Consider the following 20,056-nt stretch of genomic DNA (forward strand, 5'->3'; position numbering starts at 1 on the left):
TGGAAGTAACAGGAATCAGTGCAACTAAAACATCAGTGTTCCTATATTAAGTATGATCATTGATATTTTTTTAATGTATGGTTTTGTGTATTATAGTAGATAAAGTTGATCCCAAAATTGTGTGTACCAGTTTTTAAGTAGTCCACATGACTTAGTTGAACTTGTCTTTAAGGCACATCCTAAGCACAAAATCTCAAGTACTACAAACCCTGATTCTACCTATAAGATTCTCAGGATGAATTTTTTCATGCCTCTTCCTCCTTTTTCAAATAAGTGTGATTGGGTCAGCAATAGAGAGCATCATGCTTTTAAAGGTTAATTGTTTTAAAGAAAAATACATCTATGAACTCCCAAAGTTACAGATAAAAGGACATCCTTTGAGGGAATTGCCCAGTTATCCAGTGGTTGGGACTCCACACTCAATGCCAGGGTCCCAGGTTCGCTCCCTGGTGGGGGAACTAGGATCCCATGAGCCACGTGGTGCAGCCAAAAAAAAAAGGGGAGGGGGGACATCCTTTGAACACACTAAGCTGTATTCTTAATTTGAAATTATTATGAGTCATGCATTTTTATAGCTAGTGGGAGAAGAAAACAAACTAGTGCCAATTCTCAAAAGTACTTTCAATGGTGTAAGTGGGTGACTATGATTATGGTAAAATTGGAAATGGTCGCCTTATTGTGAAATGCAGATCTAGTGTAGCATTTTGATAGTCCAGAATAATTAGATAAATGTAGTCCCATGGTCATGTTAAAATTCTATTACATGCTTTTGAACTAGAATTCCTTTAGGATATGAAAACCTTTTCATGTTATTAATTAACCTAAAAAGTAAAGTAGGTGTGGTTAAGTTAATGTGAGCTGTTTTTACACAAAAATCATTGTGTACAATTACTGTTCTCCCTTAAATACCCTAAATCTTCTAATTGCTTTTTCATTTGATAGAGAGATCAGGCAAGTGGGGCTCCCCAACACCATCACCATCTTTTTTTTCTCTGTATCATTTATGTTTCAGTGATTTCTACAGTAAGATTTTGTGCCAGGTTGAGAAGTTTCTAATGGCATGAAGAAACTTGTTTTGCAGTGACAAATTTAGAGTGACATACTCCTGTTCATGCAGACATTTATTAAGCATTTATTATAGACGATGTAATTGAGAACACAACATTTTGGAGAATTCAAAGCTCACAGTTTGGATTATATCATTTATGACATGGGTTATATTATGATAGTTTATGACTTGGGGTTGTTTTCCTTGACAAATTGTAACAGGTGCAATCATGTATACCAAGTCTTTCTACAGAGTAGGTGGGTTTATTTGATTTTGTATTAGTTATGAATGATTTTGTTTTAAGATAAACGTTGGTTAAGATTCCTAATTAGCCACATGTTCAATACTTGGGTATCTGTGACAGTGTTTTATTCTACTAGTTGTCAGAAGCTCTGCTTTTCCTCCCTGATTTTAACACTAACTGATGTCAGGCAAACACACTCACCTCTTAGCCTTTTAATTGAAATGGTTGGACAAAATGGCATTTTAGGCATTGTTCCCCAATTCTAAGCCAAGACTAAAATTTCAGCATCCCTAAAGGAAAAAAAAAAAAAAAAGGTTGACAGAAGGTCATCAACTTGAATTTAATTTTTATTACATGATTATACCAACTTTTGTGGTATTGAGATATCCTTTTATGAAATGGCGTTGATAGTAGTATTAGTTGCTTTCAATATTCTTGGCAAAATAAAAAGTTGGCAGCCCTATATTGGCCCCCACTTTTTTTTTTTTAACTGCTCCATGAAATCTAAAAATCTGGAACCACGTTTTTATCTAAAGCCAAGGTTTTAATCTAAAGTTCTGGGACTTAGTAATTATTTTATAAAGGTGTTAAAACAGTACAGTTTTATTGATTTTGATATTTAGTTTGTATATTTGAAATTTTTCATATATGACTGTTAACACAATGCATTGAGGCTTCATGCAAAGTTATTAATGTAAAAGAGTGGTTTTATTTTCATTCAATTTACCGTCATGATCCAAACTAAGAATAATGCCAATCCATCCCAATCCCTTCATAACTCATGATTTTAAAGGATCAAATAAAATACACAACACTGAGATTTGCACAAGATGATTGTTACCTGCACATCTGCGTTTTCTGAGAAAAGTATTTTTTATGGACCTAAGAAGTATTTCATAAACAAAAAAATTGCATATATGAGCTGAAGCTACCAGGAATCATGCCCAAGGGGAAAGACTAGAAATAAAATTTTAATCAGTAAATGGGTGAATATCATTCGGATTATAAATTAAGGGTATTGATATGGTGTTAGCCCTAAGGTCTCTGAACAACAAAAAAGGCAGTGCGGGGCTTCCCTGGTGGCGCAGTGGTTGAGAGTCCATCTGCCGATGCAGGGGACACGGGTTCGTGCCCCGGTCCGGGAAGATCCCACATGCCGCGGAGCGGCTGGGCCCGTGAGTCACGGCCGCTGAGCCTGCGCGTCCGGAGCCTGCGCGTCCGGAGCCTGTGCTCCGCAACGGGAGAGGCCACAACAGTGAGAGACCCCCGTACCGAAAGAAAAAAAAAAAAAAAAAAGTGTGACCTCAAACATGGCACTGAAGAGTGCCAAGCTGAGAATGTTGTCAGCTAGGCATTGTGTAAACTGGATGTTCTTCACTTGCAGTAGTACCTGTGTCTCTGAGGATAGTCTATTTCTTTCTAGTTCTTCCAACCTGTCACTTACAGTTGAGCAGAAATCAATTTCTGTCAAGACCTGCTTCAAGTGCTATTTCAAAAGTTGTTTTCATTTGTATCAGAGTTTTATAGATTTCCAGCTTTATTTTACATTTAAAATAATTTTGAACATTGCCCACATGCTCTTTACTATAGGATAAATTGTTTTTCTGCTGGTAATACTGCCTATCAACATTTTCATTATTGGGTTAGGCAGTGGCTCATCTCACACCATATACAAGATAGACATGAGAGATGATGTTTCTTATGGCTGTATCAACAATTAAACTTAGCTTAATCTGTTAAATTTATTTCAAAGTCTCCCAACTATGAAAGGTAGGGTTCCATTTATGTACTCTATCACTGCACAGCAATCCTTTATCCTAAACTTTCTTGATATGGACTACCACTCCTTGATCTAGACAGTAAGGCTGTGTTCCCCTTAATATCACGATTTTACACTTTTAGAATTGGTCAGCCTTTATCTTTCCAACTTGCAGTCTGCTCTGTAGCCATCACATGAACCTTTTCTTTATCTCTTCACCTCTGCGGCCCTTCCGGGGAAGAGCATTGTAATCATCACTTAAAGCAACCTCACCCCTTTCTCATTTAATACTGTTTCTCAGGACCCACCAGGAAGCTGCTTCTAGCACAGACATTGAAACAATATTGACTTTCCATCGCTGGTTACTGCTTCTATCCTGACCCTGAACGCCACCTAGCGTAGACTCTCTGGTAATGAGAATATTAAATCATAAATTACATTTCTTAATTTAACAGTGCCATCCAGTGTATGCACTAAAGTCCCTGACCCTAAGGAACCTTTATTTATACCCCAGAAGTCTGGTCACTGGCAAGTTTCGTTTTTAGTTCTGTGACTCTCTTGTGTTTTGGGCATCTGATTTGCCAAGACATTGGTAATGCTACATGCTTGCTTTTTTTTTAGCTCTGAGAAAGAAAGTGTTTCAAATTTTGATCATTACAGTATGCCCAGTACCCCAAACAGTTACAAGTACATAGCAGGTGCTCAATAAATACTTGTTTTAATTAATAAGTTTTTTATGTAATTTTAAAAGGATACAAAAGTAATTGTCAAAAAGTCAATATTTCTGTCTTGTTCTGCTTCCAAATCCTGATTATCTTTTTTTAAATTTGCTCCTCTATATCCAGTATTACAGACTTTTGATCATGCCTATTAGGAAAATTTACTGAATTGCTTATCCTGACCAAATTGCCTATTATTTAATCAACTTCTGTGCCTAAACTTCTAGTATAAAAACCAACGAGCAAATACTGCTATCCAGATCAGTTTGTTTGAAGCCGGTATGCACGTGATGTTTCATAACTGGGGGAAATGTGGCATTTGGGATATTTAAAATCTGTGGACATTGCTTTGGGAAAAGAGAAAGCTGTTATGAAAAAGACCAAAGGTTTATCAACCTGGAAGTGCTTCTAACTGCATTTATTACCTCTCTGGCGGCAATGTGTGGACTGGGGCAACAATCAGGGGCTTGTAAATCAGACTTAGGTTTAAATCCCTGCTTTGCCACTTGAGGAAGTAATTTTCTGTGGATATCTGTGGTGGTTAATTTTATGAGTCAACTTGACTGGTCCACAGAGTGCCCAGATTTTGGTCAAACATGATTCTGGGTGTTTTTGGATGAGAGTAACATTTATATTGATAAACTAAGTAAAACAGATTGTTTTTCCTAATGTGGGTAGGCCTCATCCAATCAGGTGAAGGCCTGAATAGAATAAAAAGGCTGACCCTTTCAAGAGGAAGAGAGAATTCTCTCTGCCTAACTGCCTTTAAAGTGAAGCATCTGCTTTGCCTGGGTCTCAAGCCTGCCAGCCTTTGGACTGGAACTATACCATCGGATCTCCTAGATCATCTCCAACTTGCTGACTCACCCTGTACATCTATATACATATATAGATATAGATCTATCACTCTGGAAATCCGTGACTAATACAGCCCCTTTTATTATTTTTTTTAAACATGTAAAAGGGGGTTATACCTACCTGAGAGGGTTAGAGATAATGGATTTAAGCATCTATTGTGGGACTTCCCTGGTGGCACAGTGGTTAAGAATCCGCCTGCCAATGCAGGGGACACGGGTTCGAGCCCTGGTCGGGGAAGATCCCACATGCCATGGAGCAACTAAGTCCGTGTACCACAACTACTGAGCCTGCACTCTAAAGCCTGCAAACCACAACTACTGAGCCCGCGTGCTGCAACTACTGAAGCCTGCGCACCTAGAGCCCGTGCTCCACAAGAGAAGCCGCCGCAGTGAAAACGAAGCCCGCGCACTGCAATGAAGAATAGCCCCCCACTCAACTCAACTAGAGAAAGCCTGCGCAAACAGCAACGAAGACCCAACGCAGCCAAAAAAAAAAATCTATTGCGGTATCATCTCACACATGACTTCCTTACCCTAAAATTATGTCCGCTGCTGAAAGTAGTATAGAAAGGTATTCAGAATTATCTTCTACATAAATAACACAGAGAAATGGCTCAACATTGGCAAACTTACTTTGTTAACATCCCCAAGACAATTTTCTAAAAAGCTCTCCTATTTTTCTGCATGAGGGGAAAAAAAAGCAGTTTTAAAATTGCAACATCTTTCTACAGCGATTTCTACAAATAATTATTAAGCACCTACGGTTTGCCAGGCTGTTAGTAAGAAACTGAAACAGTTCCTGCCCTTATGGAGTTTATCGACCCCCCAACTCTTAGTATGGGGGAAGGTTGGTGTTACAGACAAGTAATCAGGCCATTATTAACATGACTAGAGATATGAGGGAGATAAGTGTAAGAGCACAAGCGGCAAAAATCCAGAACCAGAGGTCAGGACAAGAGCTGAAGGATGAGTAAATGTTTGAAGGGGAAGAAGGGCCAGCAGGGTTCAAGGCTGGGGGTGATCCACCTTGTGATCTTCTCTGAGATGGCCCTGAATGGTTCTACTGCTTGTTATATCTGCAGTGTACCTTCCTGTGGCACGATCTCATTAATAGTAATTTTTTTTCTGGCTTTTAATGTGCAATATGAAATCCAGTTGTCATCCCTGACTCATCAGGTGAAAGGACAAAGTCAGGATTAAACCCTAGTAAAAGACGCCGGCCCTATTGCTTGAGCCAAAATTTAAAAGATTTTGTATCCAACCTTAATCACTTCACCAGCAAAGCCAAGAAGTCAAATCAATGGTGTTATGTATTGTCACTGCCTAATGAAGAAACACCTGATTTGTACAGAAATGTTTCATGATCTCAGTAGAAATAGTGATGTATTAAATTAAGCTACACTACAAAGTAATTTTGAAGAGGAAGGTTAAGTGGGCATTTATGCCAAAATCATTCTCAGTATTCACTGCCCATCAATGAGCATGCTGGAAAGTCCCTAACAAAGCAAAGAGCTAAGTGTTACTGAAAGCTCAGCTTCTCTGTACTCCTGTGCTGAAAACCCCAGAGGGTTTGATGTGGGTTTTTAACAGTCGTTCAAGGGTGGGGTCTCTGACAAGATTAGGGTGTGAGCAGGGCCTTCACTCCTTAAATCTCTTCTCAGGTGGTCATTCTCCTAATCTTGATGAGTTTCTCTGGTCCCTTTAATCTTGCCTCATGTGGTCTCTTGTCTGCTCCTCCCTTGATTAGCAACTCTTCGAATCCACCCTTTGGAACTCAGGGAAAGTCATGGAGGCTGGAGTCTTGCCCCACAGGGCCTCGTTCCTTTCATAAGCCCTCTGCCTTTTCTACTGTGTGAACTTGATCAGACCACTTAACCTATTTGAGCCTCTATGAAACAGGGATAATAGGACTGACTATCTCACAGGGCCTTTGTGAAGATGAAATGCATGTGAAGCACTTTACACCATGCCCAACACCTGGTAGGTATACTCAATTACTCATTATTATCCATTATTGTCCAGCTGTTTAACAGTGTATCAGAATGCTGTAGGAATCATTACTATTGCATCTACCGTGACCATTTCAATTCAAAGAAACCTTTTCTTGATCAAAAACTATTGTTTTGTCAGAACTATAGTCAACCAACCATAGTTCGTTTTTTTGTTTTGTCTTGTTTTTTATTTTTATGTTATTTATTTTGGCTGTGTTGGGTCTTCATTACTGCACACGGGCTTTCTCTAGTTGAGGCTACTAGCCTCAAAGCGGGGGCTAGTCTTCGTTGCAGTGCACAGACTTCTCATTGCGGTGGCTTCTCTTGTTGCGGAGCACAGGCCCTAGAGCACGCAGGCTTCTGTAGTTGCAGTGCACAGGCTCTAGGGCACTCGGGCTTCAGTAGTTGTGGCTTGCGGGCTCTAGAGCACAGGCTCAGTAGTTGTGGCAGATTCTTAACCACTGTGCCACCAGGGAAGTTGCATAGTTAGTTCTGAGTGTAAGGCTGCTTGGATTGTTACACACTTTGATCAACATCCAGAACAAGAAACTAGAAAAAAAAACAGAAGCAATAAACACACCACACAAAGATAATGAGTTTGGAAATTTAAGCTGAGAGAAGTAAGCCAAACATTCCTACATTTTTCTCCTTCCCCTTTTGTCCTTTAGCCTCTTCTATTAATATCCGCTCCAAAGGATGAAAAAGCCTAGGGAGAAATGCAAAGTTCTGAAGATTCCCATGTACTTGTTACTATGACCACCTGGGGGCGTCCTGGCCACACATTTCTATGGCAAGTACTAGGTATAGTGGAGCAAAGTCTCTTTTGCAAAAGTTTCTCATTAACATTTAATCAAGATTAGAAAAACTGCAGTACGGTTGACTAATGGGAGTGTACCACTGGATATCAAAGAAGCCGTTTCATCCAGCTAAGTTCTTGTTAGTGTCCTAAGAAAAAAAGAGGAGAATGTAAACCCTAAGGGCAGAATCAAACTCCAAATAATAAGCAGATCAAAGCAAGTGGATCTGAAACGGTTCTTTATCAGTAGGCACAGAAAAATGCACACTTGCAGAGGAAGGTCTTCATGAAAGTCCATGTGTAATATCAAAAAAATTTTATAATCTCCTATTGCCTTCAAACACATCTCAAATGATAGGAAACATTTAAAAATAATACAATTCTCAAGTGAAGCACATTTCTCTAGCCTTAATCTTCTAATGTTCCAAAGAGTAATGAGATTTTTTTTTCCTTCTTGGTAAGAAGGATTCAATATACTCATCATTCTCTGGGAGGGTAAAATGAAGAGTCAGTTCTCTCTGTCTGTATTTATATATGTGGTAAATATTTTATGTTTTATATGTATCAGCTGCAAGTCAAAAAGTCACTTTACAGATAAAAATCAAAATATAAGGTGTGCAATTGCAAAAGAAATAATCATGCCTTTGTGGAAGATGTACCAGCAAAAAGTCCAGAGGAATTCAGAAAGGATGAAGGAACCCTTTGGGTTTCAGTAGTTGGAAAAGACTGTGTGAGAAAGCCAAACATGAACTGAGTCTTAAAATACACACACCAAGGGCTTCCCTGGTGGCGCAGTGGTTGAGCGTCCGCCTGCCGATGCAGGGGACACGGGTTCGTGCCCCGGTCCGGGAAAATCCCACATGCTGCGGAGCGGCTGGGCCCGTGAGCCATGGCTGCTGAGCCTGCGTGTCCAGAGCCTGTGCCCCGCAATGGGAGAGGCCACAGCAGTGAGAGGCCCGCGTACCGAAAAAAAAAAAAAAAATACATACACTAAGGGATAAAAGACCTGTCATAGTCATCTGTTCAACAGCACTAGCACAAATAAACAAATAGCCTCGCCACCTCAAAAATGTCTGGACACAGGTAAAGCAACAGAAGAAAAGTTCAGTGTGAAATGGAATTTTATTACAACCTTCCTCCTATGCAAATGCCATCAAACTTTCTTTATCCCCACTAATCACTTGGGCAATCATTTTAACCCAAATGATTTAATAAGAAATCACATCTTCGCTACTGCTATTCCACTTGCATGATATGCCCTCCCTCACTCTTTTTTGTGTATAACATTACTTATACTCAACGTCCAACAAATACTATTTCCTCTGAGAAGTCAAGGACAATCTCCTTTTCCTTTTGCACTCCCAAAACACTAATATGCAGATATTTAGTCATTCAAGGAACAAATATGAAATATCTTAACAGATGCTTTGAATACAAACATGTACTTTAAAATGGCCCTTGACTTTAAAACGATTCCAGCCTAGTTGGAAAACTAATAACAATACCTATAAAACAAAATAATTACAACTAAAATAAAGGTATATGCAGAGTACAGTAGTTCAGTCAATTCAAATTCCATTCTTAAGGGTTACAGAGAGGTTGAGATCATCTTTCCGGAAAAACTGGCATTTGAACTGGTACATGAAGGATAAATGAGATGTTGCCAGTCAGGAAATAAGAAGTAAGAAATTAAACACAACATTGTAAATCAACTATACTTCAATAAAACTTTTTTTAAAAAAAGATAAACTGAGTCATACTCAAATGCTTAAGAGTTTGTTTTTAAAAAGAAAAGGGAAGAAGAAGTAAGAAATTATAGACTGCCATTGGGGGAAACCCACTGAAAAAAAAGTGAAGAGGTGTTAGGGTGTGTAGTGTGCCAGTGTAGGAAGTTAAGGATTCAATGTAGTTCTTCGTGACCAAGCCTGACTACCCTCCGGCACCATCATTCAACATTCCCAACTCATGCTCTAGAAATCAGCTATTCCAATCTAATTTAGATCCCATCCCAAGCTGGTTTCTCTTCTTGGAATGCCTCCCCACACTTTTTTTTTTTTTTTTTTTATAAATACAACTTCTCCAAGAATCAAAGAATCAATTCAGACAGATATTGCATCCCTACTCCCTCAGTTAGGATTAGTTGCCCCTTCTTTGCAGCCCACAGAACTCTGCATATTTTCTGTCTGAGTCCTTACTACACTTATTATAAGCCTTTTCACTTATGCTATGAAGTCTTTTCTGTTTCCCTGCTACCTAACATTTGTTGAATGAGTGAACAAACAAATAAATGCATGGACCCCTGGCAAGTACCAGAAACTCTGGTAGGTGAGGGGAAGGAGAGAGGGATGCTAGGACATAATCTTTGCTCTTAAGGAGTTTATAGTCCAGATAAGTCATAAGTGGTGTTGTCAGTGGCTGAGGATAAAGGGAGAAGAGGGAGAGGGAGAGGGCGCTGAGTTGTAGGAGCCATTGGCTGATATTGGAGGGAGGAGTCCGGGAGGAGGATTCCTTTTGTGTGTCCCCAGCACCTATTAACACAAAGAACTGGTAGACACACAGCCAAAAGAGTCACAGGCATGTTTCGTTTGTCCCTTTAAGCTAACATTGAAAAATCAGATTTTATATAATAAGGTAGATTTTTTGGCTTCATTTAAATAATTTGGTAAAATAGAAATACATTCTCAGAGCTGAGGAATAGCTTCCTGTTTTATAAGATATTCACATTTACCATTTTTTATATTGTAAAAATGTTTTTAAAATATAAAAAAAGTTTACCATTATAAACTTATTTCAGTTAAGGAATGTGTCACTTTAAAGAAAAACATAAGGTAAATAACTACAGGCAGTATTTGGATATGTCCTAAAAAGTGAAGGTGGTACTTAAACGATGATTCAAGGCCATAGAGAGCAATACAGGGGCCTCTGGATTCTCTGCCACTGGTACCGCCCCCCACCCTCACCTGCAATTTCCAACAATTTTGGTCAAATTTTACATATAAGTTGGGCATAACTATCTGTAAGAACGTAATTGTATATTGCATACCCTATAAAGTGTCATCTTTGTAATTGTTTTCCAGAATTTAATCTCATCTGATATTAATATCAGAACCCCTACTTTATTTTATTTGTATTTTCCTAGAATATCTCTGTTCATTTTCTTTACAAAGTTTCTGAGTAATTTTAATTTAGTACTTTCTCTATGGGCAGAATATACACAGAGAAGTACAGAATATTCTTTCTTTTATAATTCAACCGGAATCTTTTTTTTTCTGTATTTTATTTTTACAAGAGATAAATAAACTGACACCAAACATTGTAAATGGATGACCACAACAAAAGCAACAGTGACTGCAATTACCAAACATGAAATACCCTCACACTATGTCATAATATTGACATTCAGTCCAGTAAGCCTCTACTGTAACACCTCCTTTACTTTGCAGTGAATATTGGTTTGTATATTTTTTGCCTCCGAGTCCTTGTGTGATTTTTTCTTTTATTCAAACAGAAAGTCACAAAAATTATAATCATCCTCATCAGTTCACTCAGTCCCATGTAATTAATTCTTTTTTTCATCTTGATCTTTTGTTAGCACGTTTATGAATTCATCAGTTTTCCATTAGAGTCCTGAAAATGCTTACTCATTCAGTTCAGCAGTATAGTCAGTTACCAGAAACCTGTACTTGTCAGAGTCTTTTCCATGAATTCCTTGAAGATGAAACCCTTTTATAGGAACATTTTTGCAAAAGCATCAGAGTACACCCAGAACTGTTTGTAAATGACAAAAGACTTAAAAATGACCACGGTTAAAGATTTGATGAAAGTTTATAATAATGCAATTGACAAGGAAATTTAGTTATTTCTGAGATATACATTTTAAAGTAATAACTAGAATTATGACTTATAACATTATACCAGAACATATAAGATTTTTAGAAATTTCATGTAATGTCTGACACATTTATATTAACATATTTCCATACAAATAACCCAAAGAAGTTTTAGTATTAGTTGGGTTTTTTTTGTTTGTTTGTTTGTTTGTTTTTATACTGCAGGTTCTTATTAGTCATCAGTTTTATACACATCAGTGTATACATGTCAATAATAGATAATCGATAGGTCTTAACATATTTCCATCTATGGATACAATAGTTAGATGAGTCTTAGTTCTATCATTTTTAAATGATTTCTTTCTTATTTTTAGTTTTTTTAAAAAAATAGATTGTCACTACATGCTCTATGCTTGTTTTGTGTTGGTATGTGTTTTTCATCTGACAATTTTGGGAAGTTCATATTTTTATTTTAGTTGTTACATTTATTATGAAATAGACTTTCTCCTCTATTTCTTTAGATAGTGTCTTTCTTTCTCCCTTTCTTCCCTCTCTGCCGCCAACATAAACGGACATCTGAGGGAAGTAAGTTATGGGTGGTGGAACAGCAATTGTCAAGACCTGGAGTAAATTATGCTAAGTGTTTTTTGTTTATGTGTTTGGAGAACAGCAAGGAGGCCCCTGGGGCTAGAGCTGAGAGGGAGTGGGAGGTGATGAGGTCAGAGCTTTGTGAGTATTTGTCTTTACTCTGAGTAAGATCAGATGGTACTGCAGGTTTTTGAGCAGGAGGCTGACATCTGATTTACATATAACACAGGCTTCTGTATGGAGACTAACTGCAGGGACACCAAGCACAGAAACATGGAAACCATTTGGGAGGCTACTGCAAGAACCCAGATGAGAGAAATGATGGCGGCTTCATGTAGGACAGAATGGTAGTGAATTGGTCAGATTCAGGATATATTTTGAAGATAGAATACATCAGATTTGCTGATGGACTGAATATAGCATGGAAGAAAAAGAGAAAGGATTACTGCAGGGCTTTTGACCTGAGCATTTACTGAGACATTCTCAAGATTGCTGTAGGAGGATTGCAAAACCTATTATTAAACCCCAAATTAGCAACCTCAGATAGTTAAACCTATTATTAAACTACAGTAATAACTGAAATGGTGTGATAATGGAGCATATGCATTTACACACACACACACACAAAATCTATGAAAAGAATAGAAGCTTAGAAATGACATTAAGTCAAATAAGAATTTAAAAGTTCTATTTCTAATCGTCATCAAAAGGATGAGTAATTCAAAGGATTATGCTGAAACAACTAAATAGCCAGCTGGGAAGAAAGAATCATTTTGGATACTTGCCACTATCTGAAATCTTACATTAATTGCTAATCCTCCTCCAAAATGTAAAGATGGTGAGAGACTACAAAGTTCTGGAATAAAAGACAGGACGATATTTTTTTCATTCATGAAGTGGGAAAGACTTTTGTAACACAAAACACAGAGCCATCATTTTTTACTTCATTTTAAAAAACAAAAAAACTTTGCATGACAAACACCCAATAAATAAGATCAAAAGACAAACAAGAAACTGGGAGTAGGGGTAATGTTTGAACAGACGTGTATGATGTTATTTGTCAACTTTTTGTATTAACAAAAAAAAATGCTTTTTAATCTCACAGTAAAAATATTGAGAAGAAAATAGAATTCTACAGAGATTCAGGAATTGGGGTGACTGTGAACAGGTGGGAAGGGGTATGGCACTAAAAACAAGAGGCTATATTAAACATCTGACTAGGAAGCTATAGACACTCCTCACCAAATTCCCTGCAAGGCTCTTATGGGCAGGTGACTGTTCCTCTTCCCCTCCCCCAACTCTCTGAAAGATGACTTGAGATTTACTCTGAGAGGTTGTCATGAGTGGCACTGGACTCCAGGATCCTAGACTTGTCAAGGGGCTGGGTTAAAAACAGAAGAGTTAAGTTGAAATCTGTATATTAATGGGGAGACCTGCAACCCCTTTTCCTGATGGGTTGCTTATAACTCCTTTACATATCCCCTCCCCACCTTATTCAGCTTGGGGTGCTATAACAAGGATAACCATAGACTGGGTGGCTTAAATAGCAATCATTTATTTTCCACAGTACTGGAGGCTAAGATCAAGGTGTTCGGCAGATCTGGTGAGAACCCATTTCCTGGTTTGCAGATAAACATCTCCTTGTTGTATCTACATATGGTAGAGAGCCAAAAGACAGGACTCTCTTCCTCTTCTTATAAGGACACTCATCCCGTTATGTCTCCATCCTCATGAATAAATTACCTCCCAAAGGCCCCATCTCCAAATGCCATCGCGTTAGGGCTCCAGCATATGAATTGGGGGGTGGGTGGACACAAACATCTGTTTCATAGCACCACCCCAGCTCAGTAGAATAATTGAGAGAAAATATTGACAATTGTAACTAAATAAATAATCTTAATGTAATACCCATGGGTCAACAAACCCTGCTTATACACTCAGAGGCTGAAGCCAGCCTTTCAGTACCTCCTCTTAAATATGAACCGATAGCCAATGATCACCAGGCCAGACCAACAACACAGAAATCATTCGGGAGTTAACAGAGGCATTATAAACTCTGAGACAAGTACGTGTGATACAAGAAGAGAAAAAGTTATGTGTGGCTCTGCTGTGAATATTTATCTGGTTATAATGATTAAACCATTAATTTTGATTTTACCAAAACTGGTGGGAAAGGACAACCGTTTTCTCTTCTGAACCTTGTTTAAGTCTAGTTCAGACTCAGTCAAGTCGTACAACCTTGTTGTACAACTTGACTGAGTCTGAACTAGACTTAAAACTACGTTCAGACAAGTCACTGGAAGTCCAAGTCAGTGTGAGAGGAGAGGGGGAAGAGACTAAGATACTTAAAAAAGAGACAAAAGGACAAACACAATTCTAGATGTCACTTTGTAACTTTCGGTCTCAACTGTGACTCTATAATTAGTCTTGACTTTGGAGTACTCATGGTAAAGATTGTGGACATGAAAATCTTGTTACAGTTAGCACATTTAAGATCATGTAATGTTGCTGAATACAAGATCTGGATACCAAAATCGATTATATTCTTATAAACTAGCAACAGATAATTACAAAAATGCCAAGCAATAAATTTCACGAAAGATGCAAAGATCTTTATGAGAAAAAAGTAAACCAATTTCAGTGAAGAACACAAGACCTAAGTAAACTGGGACTACAGCATGATCAAGAATGGTAAGAATTGCCATCTCAACAATATCAATTTCTCCCTCAAACTAATCTTTACATTTAATGCAATTACAGTTGAAATCCCTACGGGGTTTTTCATGGACTTTGATAGGCTGATCCAAAAATTCATATGAAAAAGTAAAGAAGAGGCAACATAGTTTTCAAGGCAAATAAGAAAGGGGCAGGAAAGCAAAATTCATGAAGCTAGAGTAATCAAAACAGCATGGTTGGGCTTCCCTGGTGGCGCAGTGGTTGAGAGTCCGCCTGCTGATGCAGGGGACATGGGTTCGTGCCCCGGTCCGGGAAGACCCCACGTGCCGCGGAGCGGCTGGGCCCGTGAGCCGTGGCCGCTGAGCCTGCGCGTCCGGAGCCTGTGCTCCGCAACGGGAGAGGCCACAGCAGTGAGAGGCCCGCGTACCGCAAAAAAAAAAAAAACAAAAAACAAACAGCATGGTTTAGTGTGAGACAAGAATACCAGAAAAAGAATAGATAACCCACACCAGAGCCGCATATAGATGGACAGGTGACAGAAATTGCCTAACCACATGGAGAAAGATAAGACTGGATTTCAGTATCATTCTGTACAAAAAGTCTAGGTAAATTAAAAACTAAATATAAAATGCAAACTTTAAAATGTTTAGAAAAAAATACAGCAGCCTATTTGAGTGATGTTGAGATAGAGATTTCTGAAACAAGACCCCAAGAGCACAAACTCTGAAGGGGAAGATCTGATTATATAGATCACACAGATATTTGATTACACAGATATTTTAAATTTTCTGTTTCACAAAAGACAACCCACGTAGTATCCAGAATATATAAAGAATTTCTACAAATTCATAAAGAAAGAAAAGATTGAAAAATTGGCAAAAGATATGAAAAGTCAATTCACAGACAAGGACACCCATATGATCAATAATTAGGTAAAAGATGTTCAATCTCTTGAGTAATTAGGGTAGTGCAGAGTTTAAAATAAGTTGACATTTATCAGATTATCAGAAAAGACTGATAATACTAAATGTTGGGAGAGAATGAGGGAGTGTATGTTGGCGCCACCAGCTTGGAGATCAGTCAATTTGGAAATATTGAGTCAAGATGAAGATGCATATACCATTATCCAGCAATTTCACTTTTGGAATTTAACCCAGAAAAACTTTTACTCAATTGTAAGATCCATAGAGCAAAAACTCTCAGTGACACATGATTAGTAATAGTAAAACATTGAAACAATCTAAATGTCCACTGACATGAACTAATGGATAAATTGTGATATATTTATTTCTAAAATACAGCAATTAAAGTTACTTAAGCTCTATATGTAAGAAAATGAATAAAACTTAAAAATACTTTTGTTGAGCAAAGAAAAGAAGTGACATAGTGTGATACCATTAATGTACAACTTGAAGACCCAAACCAATATAGCTAATATTTTAATATCTATAGACACATGAATTGTATACCTAATATTATATAACCAATATTATACATAGCTATGTGTTCATAAATGTCTAATACAGTTATAAAAGCATACACTGGGGTCACACAAAACTTCAGCAGAGGAGCTACCTCTTCAGAAAGAAGTAGGGGAATGAAATGTCTTTAACTTTACCTGTAATTTAAACACCACAAAATATAAACATTCAGTATATTTCAGTGGTGGGAATAGGACTGTGGATCTTTTATATAATTTTGGTATTTTCTGTATGCTTAAAATATGTCAAAATTTGGGACTTCCCTGGTGGTCCAGTGGTTAAGAATTCACATTTCCAATGCAGGGGGAGTGGGTTCGATCCCTAGTCGGGGAACTAAGATCCCACATGCCATGTGGTGCGGCCAAAAAGAAAAAAAAAAGTCATAATTTAAAGAGAGAAGCAGACAAGCTTAACTAAAGCCTCAGTCATCACTAGGAAGGAAAGATTTTAAGTAACACATGATGCTTCTACTCACATTCTTCATTGAGCCAAGTCTCCACTCTCCGCATGGGCTCATGACCAAGGGTTGCTGGGGAAAACTGGTGGTGAAGAGAGGGAAAGAGAGAGGGAGTGAAATTCTGTAAATATAAACAGAAAGTACAGTTTCTTTAAAATTCTAGGAGACATAGTGGTGCAGGGCATGGGTGGGCTAATTTGTTTTTAATATACTCTTTCTTTTAAATATTTTATTATTCATTTTTTAATTTCCATTTTTATTTTTATTTTGGCTGCACTGGGTCTTCGTTGCTGCACGTGGGCTTTCTCTAACTGCGGTGAGCGAGAACTACTCTTCATGGCGGTGCATGGGCTTCTTATTGTGGTGGCTTCTTTTTGTCGTGGAGCCCGGGCTCTAGGCATGCGGGCTTCAGTAGTTGCAGTGCACGGGCTTCAGTAGTTGTGGCATGGGGGGCTCAGTAGTTGTGGCACATGGGCTTAGTTGCTCCGAGGCATGTGGGATCTTCCCAGACCAGGAATCAAACCGTGTCCCCTGCATTGGCAGGCAGATTCTTAACCACTGTGCCACCAGGGAATTCCCATGGATGGGCAAGTTTTTTTCTCCTATTTCTTTTATGATTCCTGGTATGTACTAAGGTTGTGAAAACAGACAGGAGCCTTGGTAATGCAACTCAAGGCCAAGAAAGAGACAGACATCCTTTCAGCACATTGGAGCTATGTTGGCAGGAGGCTAGTTTTAACCACGCAAAAGGCTAGCTTTTTTTTTATTTGGCTTGCAGGATCTTGGTTCCCCACCAGGGATTGAACCCTGGGCCCTGGCAGTGAGTCCTAACCACTGGACCGCCAGGGACTTCCCAAGGCTAGCCTTCTTTTAGGTACTCCATCCATCTTCCAGAGCCCAGAGTCGGCCAAGGGAGAGAGGTTTTTGGACAATATGGAGAGATTGGTCATGCAGAATGTTCCTAGAGCTGAGAACTGAGACCATGTCTGATCACTTTGGACAAGACAGATAGGGATATTTCATACTCTCTTGCAAAACACACAGTGCAGCATTAGGACACTGAGGGCTGCAGAGAACACAGTGCCACTTAAGTGCTGTAGGGATCCAAGATATCGGTGGTTCCTTTTGGGAGGTCTAGTGAAAGCAGATGTAGCAGGGCTCACTGCATATGACAAGTACCCAGTGGAAGCAACTCTCCTGCGGGCACTGAAGGTAACAGCAGGATGGCACCAAGCCCAGTGACAATACTGGAGTCAGGGATACACAAATTATACATAGTGATAGAGGGTTTCAAATGGAGGACTGTGGAGGATACTTTGGGAGGTGGTGGAGGGATTCTATTCCATGGAGTTGGGTGACGTCCATGCTCTTGTCTATGTTGAGTCTGTGCTCCTAAAGGAGCACTGGTTGTTTTCCTTTCTTATGCATGGTATGTCTTTGCTTCTGGAGTTTCTAACTTTGGGATGGTCCTTGTGAAATTTTTTTTTTATCACTTTATGTTTTATTTTTTCCTTGTGAAACTTTTTTATGGGATGAGCAAACTGTCAGACTGTGGATCAAGATTTATCATACAGTGGATTTCCTTTAAAATCTGTGTGTGTTGTTGTTGTTGTTCTTTGGAAGGAAAAGTAATATAGCGTTTCAGTACTTCTTTTCAGGCAGCTCAAAACAAGAGAAGAAAACTGAAGAGGGGCATTTGGCCCAATGGCTGAGCTACTGGCCCCACTGATCCCAGGAAACTATAGTAGGAACCTGAGGGGGCTCCTGGGCGGGGACACTGGCAGGGCTGATGTTCAGGCCAGGAAGCACCAGGATGGGCATTCCAGATGTTAAAATATTGAAATTCCTCTGAATCAGTTGGCAAATGGCCAGTGCCCAGAGGAGACCCCCAAGTGCTGCCCCAGCTTTCCTATATGTTCTCCCAAACTCCTCTTCCACCCAGTTCCCTATGACCCAGCAATGAAATGGCCTCCACAATCCTGTTCCAACATTACAGTCCAAAGGAATTAATGACCAGAAAAAAGTCTCTACTATTTCTACTTTCGCATTTGCATCCCTTCCTAAACTTTGTTACACCCTCTCCTATTGGATAAACTTCTTTTTTCCCCTCCCTTTTGTACTTACTATGTAGAAGTAGCTATTACTTACTTTTTCCCTACACTTACCTCCACCGAGCCTGTCTTCTCAAGATAAACTTCATTAGACTAACAAACACCCTAGGAACTGCAGACACCAGCCCTGGGATCTTTTTTTTTTTTTTTTATAAGTAGAAGAATCCTTTCAAAATCTGTTTTAAAGGGCAGTTATTTCCTTCTGCCTCATTTATTTATTTTTTATTTTTGCTGTGTTGGGTCTTTGTTTCTGTGCGAGGGCTTTCTCTAGTTGCGGCGAGCGAGGGCCACTCTTCATCACGGTGCATGGGCCTCTCACTATCGTGGCCTCTCTTGTTGCGGAGCACAGGCTCCAGACGCGCAGGCTCAGTAATTGTGGCTTACGGGCCTAGTTGCTCCGCGGCGTGTGGGATCCTCCCAGACCAGGGCTCGAACCCATGTCCCCTGCATTAGCAGGCAGATTCTCAACCACTGTGCCACCAGGGAAGCCCCCACCCTGGGATCTTTTATTTGAGAAATGTTCAGCATGTAGGCTTCATCCTGTTTCTTAGAGGCCTTGGATCAGCTTGTGCAGCTCTTGAGAAGAGTTGAATAAAAAAAGGAGGGTGAAGTTTCTCGAAAAAAGTGTTCCTCCCAGTCCCTTTCCTTCCCGTCCTCTCATTTCTGCCTTATTCTCTTCGCGAGGCCTTTTATTCTTCAGTTTCTCTCCACTAGGCAGAAGTTGTAAATACAAGGACTGCCAAGCCCTGGGGTGCAGACTTGAACATGCTGGACACCTGACCTGTAAAGTGTCCTTTCTAATGACCCAATTTCATTCCTTTTTATGGCTGAGTAATATTCCATTAGATCTAGAGACTGTCATACAGAGTGAAGTAAGTCAGAAAGAGAAAAACAAATATCGTATATTAACGCATATATGTGGAACCTAGAAAAATGGTACAGATGAACTGGTTTGCAGGGCAGAAATAGAGACACAGATGTAGAGAGAAAATGTATGGACACCAAGGGGGGAAAGTGGTGGTGGGGGGTGGTATGATGAATTGGGAGATTGGGATTGACATATATACACTAATATGTATAAAATGGATAACTAATAAGAGCCAGCTGTATAAAAAATAAAATAAAATTCAAAAATTCAAAAAAATAAAAATAAAGTGTCCTTACATCTCCTGTATCTGTTGGGAGTAGCCTACTTCTGTTTTCTCTTCTCTTTTTAAATAATATAAGGAATGGTTTCTTTTTCCCTAATTTATTTAGCTACTTTCCTCTATAAAATATTTTCTATTTCTAGGACAGGTGAATTTTATAAAATGCATTTTGCCCAAAATAGACACTAGGAATACTCTTTAAATGAATGGTGTGTGTTCTATCAGAGCCTGCTAAAATGGGGTCAAGTCTCTATTTAAAGAATTATAAAAGTGAAATAAAAGCAAAATTGAAATCTCTCTTTATTTTAATAGATTAAATGAAATATGTAAAGTCTTCCCCATCCCCAAATA

This window comes from Pseudorca crassidens, chromosome 16, assembly GCF_039906515.1.
Source record: "Pseudorca crassidens isolate mPseCra1 chromosome 16, mPseCra1.hap1, whole genome shotgun sequence".
Lineage (NCBI taxonomy): Eukaryota > Metazoa > Chordata > Mammalia > Artiodactyla > Delphinidae > Pseudorca > Pseudorca crassidens.